We start from the raw sequence: 11281 nt of genomic DNA, 5'->3' as shown, positions 1-11281 counted from the left end.
AATTTTTACGGTTTCGGTTTTCTTTACTGGTAAAAAAAAACCGAAACTGAAACCGGAACATTTATTTGATATTTTATTAAACCGGAACCGGAACCGAATCGAAAAAATCTTTCGGTCCGGGTCCCTGGTTCTACATAATAATTTTGATAGTCCAACAAAATTATTTTAAAATCTGTATCTAGCTAAATTTTTAGATATTTGAGCAAAATCGTTTTTTCCATGTAAGGAAACGATAATTACGTACATGTCATCATCGTACGCGGATATGATGTCTGAATGTTTAGTACGGGTACTTGACCCGTGCTCTTTAAATACGGAACAGCGATTCAACGGACAAAGATAGTATCACCATGAGGTACGAGAGCAAGATCTATTTGTATGGCTCGTGGACTGCTCCAGCTGGACCTAATCGACTTGCCGCACGCAAATGAGAGGAAAATGAAAAAATATATTCTACACATAGAAAATTTATCTCAATGATCTAAACAGTTCAGCAAAAAAATGTCAAAATTATTGATATAACAGAATAAATTTGATATTTTAATATTATATTGAAATCTCTTGTCTCTATATATATTGCTAGCAATTTGGCAGTCTGTTAATTAATTTATAAGTGGCTTGTAATTACTAAGTACACCAGTTGCAGCCAATCGAGTTGCTGAATTTATGCTTACACGGCCAGGTCATTGCCACTACTACTGTGCAGTTGCTTTATTAAACTTTGTTGACTTTGGCACTTGACGAGAAAGAAATCATCATTAGACTGCCTGTTGCTGATTGGTTTTATGCCATATCGCAAACATTTCGGGCTACCGTTTAATTAAGAGACGTGTATGTAATTTACATACGTAATGTATATACTAAATAATTATCAAAGAAAGTTGTTATAGCCGCATTAATCAGTATTATAATATAATTATCGACATTTAACTTTTTTTTCCATATAACTTTTTCGTTGTATGATAGAAAATATTTTTTGGATGAAATAAAATTAGTAGTAACTAATTGAAGAAAAATTGTGAAGAATTTTATCGCAATTAGGAGATTTCAGCGACAGATCTATACAGAAAAGATTTTTATTTTAAAACACAGCCTTTGGAGCTATCGGTTTTCTACCTGGGACAAAGCTAAGAACCTTCACCGACTTGGTCGGGTCACGTCGGTGCCAGGTAGTGGGGTGTAAAGTTCCGAACGGCCCTATTCAGGGCCGAAGATTCGCCAGGGGAATGCTCCTTTTTTTAGTGTCACCTATTTCATTCTTGATATATTCTTGCTGCATTTTAAGTGTCACTTTTATAATATATATATATATTAATTTTACATATCGTATTTTTAGTTCTAAACCAATTTATTTCGTTCAAATATTTGCTCTTAATTTTAAAAAATCGTAATTATGTTATATTTTTTTATTTAGATATTCAGCATTATTTCTTCAGTATTATTAATCATTTTTAACAAACGTTTTCATAAAGTTAAAAAAATTAAATATTAAAAGTTAAATCCAAGAAAGCCTATTAATTTTACATATAACAAAGATATACACGCAAGTTAGATTAAGAGATGAAAAAATTATCTTTTCTCTTTATTCTTAAATGGCAAGACTTTTTAATCAAATGTATAATAAAAACGAAGCTATTACTATTTCTATTATTACTAATAGCTAAAATTGCTGTGAAAGTAAAAAATTGAATGGATTGAAATATAAATCCAATTATTAGATTAAATATAAATTTAAATAGTAAAAATCTCTTATCAAACTTCAATTAGCGAATGTTACTTCAAAATTAAACGAATAATGTATTTATAGATGAAATACATATTTTGCTGAGTAAGAACCCAAAGAGCAAAATCAAAATCCGCGAATCCGTCCCTGACCCTACCGATCCCTACGGCAAGTAGTGGGTCCGAGAATTTCCACCCCGTCTTGTCCCTTTTCCTCGGGTACACTGGGGGGGCAACCTGTCGAGACTGTCGAGAGCCCCAGCATCCTCATCCACTTCTTCCTTCTCTCTTCGATCCTCTTGGTGCGCATATAGCCGCCCATTTACCCGCGTCTCTTTTTCCGCGTCTCTTGCTGCGAACGGTGTATTATGCTGCACCGATGGAAGGGGCCAGAGGCCGAAGGAGAAGGAGAAGAACCAGTCGTGAACCAGAACCGTCGGTCCACAGAATCTCCCAGTCACCTCTCCGAGACTGTGCGGGGACCAGTGTTGTGTGTGGAAATTGTCGCGCGCGATCTCGCCGGTGACCGTACAGGATCGATCGATCGGCGTAAAGTCGCCGCCGTCCTCGTCCTCGCCATCGCCATCGTTGTCGTAGCGTACGATCGCGCGCAGGTCGATCGGGACGATGATGCGGGTGGTGGTGAGTGAAAATTAAAAGAATTAACAGGTTAGTAAATCATTTTTGTGCTTGTGGAAGTAAGATAGCGAATCCATTTGTCAATGATTTATCTGAGGAAAACTCAGGTCGGAAAATATCATTGGAGAAAATGAGTGCTTTGCCATCGTAAAGAGATGCTGCGCATACTTAATCAAGGGTTATAATCCTTTAGTTCACTTTGAAAGTATATACTCCAACAAAGATAAAAACATTTTTTGCAATAAAAATTATCAATTATTTTAACGAATAATAATTAAATCTTTTCTTATTATTTAACATGTTAGAATTGCAATGCGTTTATAATTAAAAAAATTTTTTTCCAAATTGTAGTTTAAACGTGGATTAGATTTATTTAAATCGATTAAAGTTTTCTTCTGTTACGTTAATATTATAAACATCATAGTTGACATCTCGATAAAGATAGATATACTCGTAGTTGACGTCTGCATAAAGAAAGATTAATATTTCAACTAATATATTTCAGTTAAAAGCGTAATGTTTACTAAACGATTATTATATTACGAAGGCTTGGATTAGCTTACTATAAAACGATTAGAATCTGAAATTAGATCTAGAGCCAATCTTAAGCGCACCCTATTTCTACAACGAGCTAACTACCTGACAGTAATAATGTAAATTAAATTTATTCGCTGTGGCATGTTATAATAAGCATCCGGGGTAGATTGCGGCGATTTTGCCGCGTTGCGTTATTATTTCATAACCTGAGTCACGAATCTTATTAAATGCATTTATTGATTTAATTGAATAATTATTTCACGCATGCTGTACGCTTTATTACACACATCAGTTAATCGCTGGAACGTCGACCAAAGAGTCAATAACCCGTGCTATATGAGGTCGATTATGTTATTGTTTTATACGATAAACCATTATTTAAAAATGGCGTATTAATGTCGCAGTAACATGATACATTTGTATCGTATAATATTCGTATTAAGAAAAAAAATTCTCGAGACATTATCATTACATATATTGCTTTTTTATAATAAAAAAATTTAATCTTTATTGATTTCTTCTTTTTATTCTCTATGGAATTTGAAATATTGGTTCAATATTCTTTCTCAGTAATACTGTCATTATCTGTCGATCGCATTAGCTTAAAGGGACTATCAATGTGATCAGCTTTGCACGATATATATATATATATATATACGATTATCGTATTTCAATCGCAGACAGGACACCCACGACAATTTCCAATTTGCATATTGCGCTACAGCGCAGCGTTAGAACGTCTATTTACACGAACGCTTACATCGTTATTTATATTCTAGGTATGCTTGATGGCAACTTATCTCTTTATACGTATATCAAATATGTTATCAGACACCCCTGCGATAGGTCCATATCTCATATATCGGCTTTATTACGAATGTTATTTTTGAACGTAAACCTTTTGATAAGGCGTTTCTGCACGCAGTCACTTTATTATATTAATTCGGTTAATGTCAAACGCGCGGTATATGGATCTTTTTAACATAAAAAACTGAACGTATTTTTAACAAATATACAGACATGTTAAGAGAGATACTGCGTCGAGCTGGTTAACTACATTAACACTAATCTTTCCTACAAACTTATGACACTCCAAAGCGTGCACCGTCTCGGCAATTTAAGAGCACGCGCATGCTAAACATCGAGTCACGATCATTACGAATGACAGCAGTGTGATTAAGTCTGCAAGCGTAATGTAGGAAACGTTATTAATAATTAGAACGGTGCACAAGTGATTGGCACTTACTAAATATTATCTCCTTTTGAAAACAAAAATTGGATATAAAAATGAAAACCTGAAATGTCAAAAATACTTTTAATTCTTGATTTTTATTCAACTTAATTCGAAATAAATGCAGCAATGAAAATTATTTACATTACTCTCTTATTAATTAAAAGAAATTTTAAATACACACAAGAAAAGTTTCATAATAGTACAAAATAAAGAATGGCTCAAATGATTTAAATAAAAGAAATTAAAATAAAAAGAGCTACGAGCCGACAACAAACAAATTTTAATGTACATATGATACAGTTGACGTTAAACATAAAAGTAAAAACAAGATAAAAATATGTCCACATATAACTAACGTTTCGACATCCTTCGTATCATTATCAAAGTTAAAAACTAATATGTATATAAAAGCGGTTGACTAAAATAAGCTAATAAAAATAACAGATTATAGACGTATAACGACAAAAAAGACCGAAGAATCTAGTCGACAAAAAGTAGAGATCTTGGATTTGCGCCAAAAAATATATCGCTGAGTATCAAATGAAAGGTTAATGCCAAATATAAAATTATCGCTGATACCGCCATTGAGTAAGCCAAATTAATTAATCTTTCATACGAAAAGTTAATCCGGATTCTAAAGTATAAAATTGAATTGTATAAGAATAATGTATAAAACTTGTTAACAACAAAGTATGTAACGTATGTAACATGTGTATAGTATAAAAATCGGTAATATAAATAATAAGAGTGGTCCTCTCATCGCAAGTTTGCTTCAAATTTAGTTTATTACAGTTTTAATCGTTGACGTTTATTTTTTTTTCTTGCATTTTTTTTATAATTCTTGGAACTTTGTATTATTTATATTACCGATTTTTATACTATACACATATTATACATGTTACATACTTTGTTGTTAACAAGTTTTATACATTATTCTTATACAATTCAATTTTATACTTTAGAATCCAGATTAACCTTTCGTATGAAGGATTAATTAATTTGGCTTACTCTCAATGGCGGTATCAGCGATAATTTTATATTTGACATTAACCTTTGTAATTGAATCATGGTGTATATCCAGGATTTTTGTTCAGTTAATTACATATTTTCATCATTTGATACTCAGCGATATATTTTTTGGCGCAAATCCAGGATCTACCTTCTGTCGGCTAGATATAATTGAAATCAGGGCCTAAACAACGGTCTTTTTTGTACGTCTATAATCTGTTATTTTTATTAGCTTATTTTAGTCAACCGCTTTTATGTACATGTTAGTTTTTAACTTTGATAATGACACGAAGGATGTCGAAACGTTAGTTGTATATAGACATATTTTTATCTTGTTTTTACTTTTATGTTTAACGTCAACTGTATCATATGTACATTAAAATGTGTTTGTCGTTTGCTCGTAGCTTTTCTTACTTTAATTTCTTTGTTTAGCTTCATAATAATTTTAATATTTGTAGAAATTATTTGTTAAATAGATAAAATAAAATGTATAATTCAGGAAGTATAATTAATAAACAAGAAAATGAAAATTAACGACACATACGGCAAAAGATAGATTCAGAAATTCGAAAATATGCCTGCTTCTCTCTTCCGAAGAAAAAAACTTCAACATCGAAGTAACAAAAGAAATAACAATGAGATCATCGATTGTAATAAACACTAGCGACTTTCCAAATATACTGCTACGACAAAATAAACATATATCTTGTAGTGTTCCACGCCCGTTGATATCTTTTTCGCAGGAACGAAGGCGCGCAGCAGCCTCCAGCGTGTGTGCGATTCTTTCCGTTTCACATAATTAATGCTCTCGCAGGCTGGATTACACAGGCCGCCGTAATTGCCCGGGGATTAGTTCGCCATTAAAGCGAAGACAGCGTAAGCGTAAACGTCGTTTCCGCGTAGAACGAATAAGCGTGATTTAACTGCGCTTTGCGCCCCGAAGCGATAGTGAGGTATTCGAGAAGATAGTTCGCCTGCCATCGTCATTTACATTTCGATTAACACTCGGCACGGCAGAAACGAATATTCTTGCACTCGGCGAAGTTTGCGCAATTCTCCGAGAGTCTAACGTAATGTTACATGCCATAAATGTAATAGCTGAAACATCGTGCAAAACACGCGACGTAATCCATTTATTTAGCACAAACGTCAAAAGCGACTGTTTTATTTAATGACATGTGGGTAGGAAGAAAGTACAATTGCTAATAAGATCAAGAATAGAAATATGTAATTATATTAACTCGATAATGCGTATAGATAATCGAATATACGTACTTTCGAGAGCTATTTACGCCAAACCGATAATTCGAACGTAATACGTGTATGTCTAATTTGCGTGGGCTTTTACCATCGATGACATCGTCACAACTCGTCATTTTCTATCGGCCATTAATGAGATATTTCCATATAACGAGCTCTCGCATGCGCTTGGAGAATGCAGTAGCAGGTGCAAACAAACTCTCATCTCCGTCTTTTTTCCCGCCTGTTGCGGAGTCGATCTGTGTGATCCACGCACATGTGCGTCAATGCACATGTGCAACGTTACATAACAGCTTGTGACATCCAGTCTATTTGGTTTGTAACAAAAGAGAGTATTTAGCACACAATCACTCGTATGCCATTCCTATGTTAATGTGTGCAGCACAAATTGCAATATCATTCATCGAAGCTCCGTGTTCTTAAAAAATAGATACAATCATACTTGGAAATTATAAATTCCTTTCTCGATTAAAAAGATTCAATTCATTCTTTGAAGATTCAGTTCATTAAATTATTGTGGGCTTTGATTGAACAATCTAAATTCCTTTCTCGATTAAAAAGATTCAATTCATTCTTTGAAGATTCAGTTCATTAAATTATTGGAGTTGTGGGCTTTGATTGAACAATTATTTTTTAATATAGGGTAAGTGGTCCAACAATGAACCATGTAAATTTCAGAGGCTCGTATTTCTCTCAATTATTGAATTAAAGATCTGAATTTTTGCATATAGTTTACGAATTTAGTTGACTACATACTGTAAATAATAACTTTTAAGTTATCCCTCAAGTTTAGTCACAATTTCGATTATTTTAAAAAACGGGAAATGGTTCATTATGTACAAGGGATGTTACACAATGAACTATGCTATTTTTAATAATAAACTACATGTTTTATGCTGTGAATTGTTGGGATTATTTTAGTTTCGCTATATTTTAAAATGTTTATTTATAAAATAGATGATTATAAGGTGGTGAGGATTCACAAGGCTGACCACCACATTTTTCTTTCGTTTTGAGTGAAAACGCGTCAAATGAGTATCTTTTTATTGAGATTTTATATGGGTGAAAGGGCCGTATTTTAAATAATTATTACAATAAATTATTATTTTGAAGGTTATCGTAAAAAAGATTATATGGTCTACAATATACCATGGTTTATTGTTCACTACGTCAAAATGATTCATTGTAGACCATCTAACCTTTTCCGCGATAATCTCCTAAATAATGTGATAAAATAATGTAACGGAAAAAGTTGCTTACAGAATAATAAAGCCAAATGTGCACACAAAACTATTGCACAATGAAAAAAATAATAGATATAACAACGAAAACATAAAAAATGCGTAAAATTTACGAAAAAAACTTACCTTACAACCCAAATTTCTTAAAATGTGACATTACATGGCCGTCTTTGGCGCGATCTGCTAGTCGACTGGGAAGCCGAGGAGGGGTTTAAATGCGAGTCGCTGCACGATATAGCAGCACAATCTGATAATGTGGCATTTACGAAATATCGTAATGGTTCATAGTGTACTACTGGTTCACTGTTGGACTACCTACCCTACATATAGAATTGTCCAAATATTAATAACATATTGTTTGACAAAGAATACCAAAACAAGACTAGTCATTTCTCATCATAGTTTTTTGGACTGATTACGAATCCGAAATTTGGAAATTTCCAAATTGCATCACAATTTTGAGAAATTTGCAGTCAAAATTGCAAAAAATCGATGATTTACAAAATAACTTCCAATTTTATGTTTATTTAAATTTAAAGATTTTTTAGACCGTTGAATACGAATATCCAAATTGGCAGTTTCACTTTTTTGCTGTTTTTTTACAACTTCAATTGTAAATTTCTCAAAATTGTGATGCGATGGAATAATTTGGAAAACAAATTCGTATTCAGCATTTAAAACAAAATTTTGAAAAATGCCTAGTCTCGTTCCGGTGTTAAAAAAAAAGTTATTTTTTGTTGTACAATGCAATAAATATTAAAAAATAAATTTTAATAATAAAAAGATATTAAAAAAATGAAAACATATCGATACTAATCTTTGCATATTTAGAACATGCAAATGCTGGTCCGATTTCACTTTCTTCTTAATAGTTTTCTAGGACGAAACGGGTACACTCCCATGATACCAGCTCACATGTGGATGCAGCTGTTGTCATAAGTAACAGATTTCTCATCGAACCATTAAGTAGCTATTTCTTCCATCTGCCTAGACTGTAGCAATCTCTGAAATACATCCACACAACATTCATAGAAATAAACATAGACGTGGCAAGTTTTATTTTGTAAATGTTATTTTTATTTTTACGTGCATATGCAATAAATTAATATATGTAATATTTACTTTACCGTGCATTTTATTTTCTTCAAGTATTTAAATTCTCTCGAATCTCTCCTGAAAATAACACTTATTTTTGTCGTATATTTATGAATTACCTGTTACATTCGCGTTTGCTTTAACGTATGTACGTGATGGGCATTTATGAATGTAACATGTAAAAGTGAGTAACACGTTATTCGCAATGCCAAGACCTTGACATTATTTCTGAGCGCGATTAAGTCGTGTAAATAATCGCAAGCTACGCTTTTGACAACTATGGAAATATCTCTTTGAGGCACCGAGAACGACGTCATCGCACAAAACATAATCAAGTTGGCATACGCTTATCTCGGATACGTAATCCTTTCGCGCAGTTTCTTATTTGCGAGTATTCATTTTTCATTAGTCGTATTCATCTTTCATTAGTTCATGAAGCAAATATGCTAATTAATATAAGAGGAAAATACGCTACTCTTTATTATGTTTAAATTTAAATTAAATCACAATTGTGCGGATCTTTTTAATCAAGCTTATTAATACGGAACGGCAATTCGTATGTACATGTAACTGATATGATTTTAATTAATTACATCCACTGTAGCTAATGCAAAATCATAAAATGATTCTTTACATTTAATTCAATTGAATTAAATGAAAAGATGGAACGCCTCTCAAGCAAATTAATATATAATATACTTAGTATTCTCGACTTTCGCATTCACATATTTACAATAATCAAATTCCAAAGATTATGTATTATAACAATACTATTTCAAATTCCTATTGTGGCTTTTTTTATATACGCAATCTATTCTTTCGACAAAGAGATGGTTGATATTCCTGAGATGGTCATAATTTATTTTACGCGAGCCATTTTCCACCCGCATATATATGGTGCTATAAACAAATACCGTTGACGTGTGATCGTTTCACTGTATGAAAAATGAAAACTCGACCACGAGCGACACGACCATACATGTACATTGTTATACAATAATGAGAGGCTCAAGTAGAATACACCCGGCGAGTCGCGCAGCACGAAATAAATCTCTCCTCGCTTAGTTACCTTTCTTGGCCGAGTTTTTGTTCCCGTTGCACTTGCCCCCGTAATTATCCATATGACGATAATCACGCGCAGTGAAACGACGGCGTCCACCACGTCGCGTCGTCGAGTTAATGAATCCTTTACCGTATATGTGTGTAGGTATGTATATAATTTTTTCATTTTATATACCTTTGATTGAGAAAGAGAAAAAGAAAGGAAGGAATAATAACACCAATTTATATATTAAATGAAAATTATTCAAATAAAAATCCGAAATATTATTATATAAATAATAAATTCTTAGTTACAAAAATTAAATGATATATATCGATATATTAAAATAACGAATAAAGATTTTTCTATAAAAAACACTCTTTGCAACGAGTTACAAATATTTATACGTTACAGTCAATTTTCTAACATCAATTCAACTCCGTTTACTTTATCACATTTTCTTCGTTGGATCATCCAATTAATAAAGTCTCCCGTCACATAATATGTAAAACACTTCTCTTATAGAGAGTGCCGCAAAGTTTATTTAAAATAACGGCGAATGACTTTTCGCACATCGAGCTCCGTTTATCAAAATAAACAATCGTCGAAGCGAGCATTGCGCGCATGACTGACAGATACCGGACATTTACATTTAGATGTAAATCGAGTCACTGGGAATTGTCAATATTCGCTTCGACATATCCGGTCTTAACTCGTACGTATACTACATATGTTTACATTAAACTTGCGTGATTCTTGGAGACTTCGCATGAGAGACTGAAATCGTAATATCAGTTTTTTAAATTTCGTTACACATTTGAATATTATTTTTATTCTACACGAGTAAGTTCTATTGTGCATTTCAATGAAAGATTAAGATTTAGTATTTTGTCCATTGTTGCATCGTTGAAATTTTTTTAGTACATAATTATATTTATAAGTTTAAAAGTAAAATATAAAAATTCTTAAGGTTAACATGTGTTGCTGAAATCATCGTAAGTAATTTTTAAGTCTTTGTTTTTAGACAAAGCGATACGATAATTTTATAGGTATATATCTTTGAATAATTTTTACGAAGATTTGTTTTGAGAATAGATGATATTCTATCGATATTATATAATTTTTAATCATGTTTAAATACGTAGAGATATATTAGTAAATTCTTCACCAGTCATATTTGGTAAACATACTAAACATGTCTGTGATTGGCGTGATTCAGCTTTGATGAAAAAGGAGCGCTAATTGAATGATCGAAAAGGTAATCAAAGATCTCAATCAAAAAGAGAGAGGAAAAGAAAAACAATCGCTTCATTTATAGTTAACATGCATGAGTTATGAGAGCAGATTAATATACAGAATCTCTATCATGACCATGATACGTATGAACGTATCATCGTTATTTTCATCCAAGCAATAAAAAGTGTTATGAATAATACAACGTGAGTTATTTGCCGATCACGATTTTATAAAAAGTATGAAATCGTTGTGCAATAGTTTCCTAAT

The 11281-nt window shown here is 32.4% G+C and overlaps 1 protein-coding gene across 1 annotated transcript in view; it reads left to right on the top strand.

The window, feature by feature from the left end:
- The first annotated feature begins 2189 nt into the window (after positions 1-2189).
- Positions 2190-11281, top strand: part of Kank (KN motif and ankyrin repeat domain-containing protein 2 kank) — a 38219-nt gene continuing 29127 nt past the window's right edge. Inside the window, exon 1 of the mRNA XM_018507377.1 lies at positions 2190-2391. The gene's annotated coding sequence lies outside the window, so the exon portion shown is untranslated. The remainder of the gene's footprint in view (positions 2392-11281) is intronic.

The sequence above is a fragment of the Trachymyrmex cornetzi genome, unplaced genomic scaffold, assembly GCF_001594075.2.
Source record: "Trachymyrmex cornetzi isolate Tcor2-1 unplaced genomic scaffold, Tcor1.1 scaffold237, whole genome shotgun sequence".
In the NCBI taxonomy this organism is placed as follows: domain Eukaryota; kingdom Metazoa; phylum Arthropoda; class Insecta; order Hymenoptera; family Formicidae; genus Trachymyrmex; species Trachymyrmex cornetzi.
Note: the sequence above shows the minus strand (reverse complement) of the source record. Positions and strands in the feature narration are given on the sequence as shown.